Here is a 6,258-nt window from a genome sequence, read left to right as displayed (position 1 = left end):
CTAGGTCACTATAATTGTCTGCATATATTTATGCTGAGGTCAGGGTAGAATACATTCTAGAGCATGAGTTCAGAAATTCTCCAGAGTTCTTTTTGTCAGTCTCTTTAGATCTTACATTGAAATGACATCCAGTTAAAGACATATGTTTGGACTTGGGAGACCTAATCTGACTATAACAAACAATGTCCTGATCTCAGAATGGGCAAAAACAAATAAGCAGCTCCCCTACATTGTCATAATTATCATCATCGTCATCATCATGATCATCACAAAGACAACAACAATAATAATAGCAGATAACCTTTACTGAGCATTTGCCATATGGCAGAATGTATGCTAAGCACTCTATATGCATCATTTCCTTTAATCTGAACAGTAGAGGAAATAAAAAGTGGAATTCAAACCCAGGCCTGTTTGACTCCAAAACCTACATATACAGCCACAACACTAAACTAACCACACCTGGCTCTTCTTTTTTCTATCTGATCATGCTAAATATTCTACTTCCACAATGGTTTCCACATTTCATCCTCACACCAACCCAGTGAAGCTAGCTAGAGTGATCATTGCCATCTTACAGATGAGGCTTGAAAAAGTGAATAATATTCTCAGATCATGCACTGAGTAAGTGGTAGAGCCAGAGTCTGAGCTTCCTCCTTCTCCTCCAAAGCCCAGACTTTTCCATACAGCCTCTCCTCATGCTAACCATTGCTCTCCTGACTATCAGGGGCACAAAGAAGACTAGAAATTGCCCCTGGGTTCAACACGGAACTTTTCTCTCTATTTCACTTTTTCTCACCCCTGGGAAACAAAACAATTCTGTGCCCTTCAGGATTCATTACCACCTTCATTATCTTCAGGTGTGTATTGTTTTTTTGTTTTTTTCAGTCTCGAAGATTTTTTCTTCTCCATTTTCTTATCAAGGGTTGTACACAACCTATAATTATGCCACTCAAGGTGACAGCCACTTTAGCAGTTCTCCACATATTAGCACACAATTTAGGGAATTATCAGAGGGCCCCAAGAAAAGCATAAATTTCAGCCAAAGCAATTATTTGGATAGGGGAGCTTCCCAGAAATGAGATTCAGTTCTTTTCCGGAAGCTCTCCAGTCCTTTTTGAAAGGCGACCAGAGCAAAGTGGTAAATGCCAAATATTGGAAAGCAACCTGTCAAATATTGGAAAGCAGACTCTTATCCCAGTCTCTTTCCTCAACTGAAACAGTACTAAATTATAAAGAAATCAGCCCTGTGCCTTATAACAGAGAGAGATGCTTAATATGTAGTGTTACTCAAAGAAAGTTAAACCCTCAGCACAATAATAGACATCTCTAAAATGCATTCTATCAGCAACTCTTACAATACTTTTTGAAATCCCCTAAGGTAAGAGTAGGACTACTAAGTTCCCTGCACTTCCCCTGAGTATCATGAGATCTTCCCTATCTAAGTATCAAAACACCAGCTCCTCCCTTGCTGACCACAGGGTAATTCTCACAGGTGATCTTAGATTATACCTGGGTGTAAAAGAAAACCTGTGAATTTCAGGGGCTAAAGAATTGGGATGTGGTGTTCATTCAGCTTCTGGTTGGTAAGCACTTCCCTCCTTTCTTCTGTAGGAAACAGAAAAGTCTCATTTTAAATTCCAGGACTATGGTCTAACTTTGCACAATCAATTAAGCCCACATGAAAATCTTGGAAAACCTCTGTGGTGGTTCTACTTCTGGCAACGGCAGACTAGGTTGCTTTGGCCCACATCTTTCTCTAAAAACAATTACACAATTGAAACAGAATATCTCGAAAATCTGTTTGAACAGGTAGGAAACTATTAAGATTACTTAAAAATTTAGGACATGGTAAGAATAAAGTAGAGAAACAGAGTTTAGCCTAGCATTTGGGCTTTCCCTAGAAGCAAAGGACAAGTCCAAAAGCAAAAGCAGTGATTGAGAGGCTGAGAAACTGAGCAAAGTTTTCAGAAACTATAAAGATGGAGTGACAAAAAATTGGAGTTCACGATCTTCCAAGAGGGAAGGAGTTGTTAGTTCCACAATTTCCATTTAATTCTTTTTGATAGTTTCTAGTTCTCTGCCAATTTTTTCCCATCTTGATATTTACTCTTTAAGATTTTTAATATAGTTATTTTAAAATCTGTGTGGGATAAATCTAACATCAGGATCTTTAGTGAATATGTCTTTTTGTCTGTTTTTTTCTCTTGTATTTTTCATAAATCTTATCTTCTTGCATGCCTGATTATTTTTTTACTGTGTGCTGCACAATGTGTATAATAAATTGTAGAGATCATTTGTGGCTCTGGTATTTTACTCCAGAGAGAATTTACTTCTGCTTTTGGAAGGTCACCTTAATTACAATCAGATATTAGATGATTCAAAGTTGAGCTTCAGACCTTGTGGGGCCTCATCTATTTTTGGTTGACACTTTCTTCCAAAGAGGGAAGGATCCTGGTAAACCCCAGAGGGTGTTGGTTGGCACCCTAAATATAAGACTACAGAATGGATAAAAGTAAAAGCATGAAAGAAGATATACCATGAAAACACTAATCAAAAACTGGGATAGCTATACTTAAATAGACATTAATACAAAAAGCATTACAAAAATCATATTTTGCAAAAAGCCCTTAAATCAACTAAAAAGGCCCACTAGTCATCTTATTGGCTTCCTTCTCTTACTGATTAGATCTCAGGTTGTTTTTTTTTTCTCACATTCCATAGGAATTTTGATTGTTTATTTCAAAAACCAGTTTTCTGCCATCAATTTCTGCCACTCCTGATGGATATCTATATCATTAAACACTTTTAATAGCTCTTGGTTCAAAAAATAAAATAAAATCTCTGTTTACTAGAGATAAACAGAGATTTCATAATAATAAAAGAGTCTATCCAATAGGAAGCTATTAGAATTCTATATGTATATGCATCAAACAACATAGCCACCAAATGTATTAAGCAAAGTAGGCCCAGCTTATCTATGATCACAGAGGGGGTTAATGGACTATATCTGTTTAACTTGCCTTGTACCACCAGAGCCTAATAAAATGCCTGGCACATGTTAGGTACACAGTAAATGACTTAAAAAGCCAGTATTACAAACCAGAATGCCTAATATTTCTACTTGTACCCATCCCTGTTGAAATTCTAATAAACATATTACTAGTGCGTAAAACATATACAAACACACACACACACAATTTGATGAAAAGACCAGTCTTTCCCCCACTGAATTTTTGGCACTCTTGTCAAAAATCTATTGACCATAAATGTCAGAGTCTATTTCTGGACTCTCTATTCTATTCCATTGAGCCCTATGTTTATCCTTATCCCAATATCACACTGTCTGTAGCTTTATGGTAAATTTTGAGATCAAGAAGTGTGAGTCCTCTAACTTTGTTCTTTTTCAAGATTGTTTTACCTATCATGACTCCTTGAATTTCCAAATGATTTTAGGATCAGCTTGTCAGCTTCCTCAAGGAAGACAGCTGGGGTTATAAGATTGTGTTGAATCTATAAACCAGTTTTGGAATATTGCCATCTTAACAATATTAAGTTTTCTGATCCATAAACATGGGATGTCTTTCCATTTATTTAGATCTTCTTTAGTTTTAACAGTTTTGTAGTTTTCACAGTATCAATTTTTCACTTTTTAAAAAAATTTATTCCTAAACTATTTTATGTTATTGTAACTGGAATTATTTTTCTTAATTTCCTTTTTTTGGACTGATCATCGTAAGTGTATAGAAATACAATGGATTATTGTTTATTAATCTTGTATCCTGAAATCTTGCTGAACTTGTTTATTAGTTCTAACCATTTTTAGTTGGTCCCTTAGGATTTTCTATATACAGGATCATGTCACCTGTGAATACATATAGTCTTACGTCTTCCTTTCCAATCTGAATGACTTTTACTTCTTTTTCTTACCTAATTGCCCTGGCTAGACACTCCAGTACAATGTTGAATAGAAGCTCTTAATGGGGATCTTTGTCTCATTTCTGATCTTAGAGAGGAAAGCATTCAGGGTTTCACCATTAAGTAATATGTTAGCTGTGGAGTTTCATAGCTGCACTTTATGAAGTTGAGGAAGTTCCTTTCTTTTTTTTCAATTTAATATTATTTTTAATAGTGGATATTGCTATTATGACATTGTCTGAATAAAGGTGCCTAGCATAGCATTTTGTACATCAAAGGTGCTCCACTAATTATTTGTGCTCAGATGATTCCTAGTCTCCTTGGGTTTATGAATAAAATGATGCCTATGTTCTGTGTATGTGGGTTTCATACTCGTGGGTCTTTTCTCCCATCTTGGTTCTTTCCAAGATTAGGACAACTCCAAGGAAGTTCCTTTCTATTCCTAATTTGTTGAGTGTGTTATCATGAAGGAGTGCTGGATTTCATCAAATGCTTTTTCTGCATCTATTGAGTTGATCATGTGGCTTTGTTCTTTATTCTGTTGATATGGTATATTAACTGATTTTCAAATGTTAAAATGTGTGTTGTTTTAAGTCATTAATTTTGTGATAATTTGTTATGCAGCATAGAAAACTAACACAGCTACAGAATAATAATTATTATGATAGTTAACATTTATTGAATGCTATTACATGTCAAGAACTGTTTAAGTGCTCCCCATTAGTAGCTCACTTATTCTCAGAAGAACATTAGAAGAGACCACTACTATTATCCCCATTTTATGGATGGGGGACAGGAGGCTCAGAAAAGTTAAGTACCCTACTCATTGCCAGGTAACTATTCATACATAGCAGAAATGAAATTTGAACCTAGAAAGTTTGGCTCAGAATTTAGGTTTCTAAGTAACAAGGACTTCTCTTCAAATCATCCAACCAATGGCTTAAGTAAGCACCAAAGAACCAGCTCTCCCCACTAACTGCAGCCCTGGTTGAGTGCTAAGGAGACTGACCTATCCCAGCACCATCCCCCAGAGCCTGGCATCTGAGCAGTTATCCATAGAGTTACTCAAAAAGTGAGGTTAAAATTCTCTAGAAGTGTAACAAGGTGTAAAAAATCTGTTTGTTGAAAGAGCTCTTAGAAAAAGCCCTTCAGAGAGCAACTTGGGATGGAAGGCAGGGCCTCCCAGGGGCATCTCCAGTAATACGCAGAGGTGGTAGCAAACCTGCTTTCTAAGGAGGGTGGGCCTGTAACTTCAGGGTCTTGTTTTGCTAAGTATGTTAAAAAAAATTTGGGCCAGAGCTGAATTGCTTGAGACAACAGAGGAGAAAGTGCACCTGGCCCAGCACTTTCCAGCTTTGCTCTTCCTCAAGGCTAAACTCAGCTTCTTCTCTAGTTAAATGTTGAACAAATATTTAAAGAATATTTTGTTGGAGAGGCATCAAATTATCAGCCTGCCTAGGGTGTCCACGTGTCTCAGTCCAGCCCTGACTCCCCCCATTAGGACATGGCAAAGCCAAGGGCTCTATATCCAATCTCGGTAATTAGCAAGAGTTAAGCTTTGCTCTGTGTCCACAAACAGTATTGACTGTGGTGTTTCTGCTTAGCTGATTGGAAAATTGCAACACTTTGGCTTCAGTGTTTTTAGCAGCTTATAGCTGAGCGTTCATTAATTATGCAAAACAGGCTTCAGGGGAACGATTCTATTGAGTTAATTAATATCGAGTGTTCCTAGCCAATTAGCAGCCTTCTCTCTTATTGTGGGGAGGTTGCTGTGGGACACGCCAGGCAGAGCTGGCTCCCCTCACACTTCTGCTCTGTCCTACTCCATCTCCCTTCCATGACAGCAGTCAGGAGCACCTTGATCATGGAGGCTGCAGGCATGGACTTTCTCTCCAGCCCTGGGCCTACCTTGATCCTGGGCCATTTCAACGTCCATTTAGATCTTGCCTCTTAAAGTGTGGTCTGTGGACCAGCAGAACCAACATCACTGAAGATGCTTCTTGAAAGGTAGAATCCCACCCTAGACTTCATGAATCAGAATCTGTATTTTAACAAAATCCTTTAGTGACTCACATGCGTATTATAATTTGAGAATCACTGATGTAGAAAATGCATCCAAGACACTCACCCTTTTTATTTTTTATTTTTATTTTTTTTAACATCTTTATTGGAGTATAACTGCTTTCCATTGTTGTGTTAGTTTCTGCTGTATAACAAAGTGAATCGGCTATACTTATACATACATCCCCATATCCCCTCCCTCTTACCTCTCCCTCCCACCCTCCTTATCCCACCCCTCTAGGTGGACACAAAGCACCGAGCTGGTCTCCCTGTGCTATG

This window comes from Balaenoptera physalus, assembly GCF_965194825.1.
Source record: "Balaenoptera physalus genome assembly, chromosome: 10".
NCBI lineage: Eukaryota > Metazoa > Chordata > Mammalia > Artiodactyla > Balaenopteridae > Balaenoptera > Balaenoptera physalus.
The sequence above is the reverse complement of the archived record's forward strand: the minus strand, read 5'-3'. Positions refer to the sequence as shown.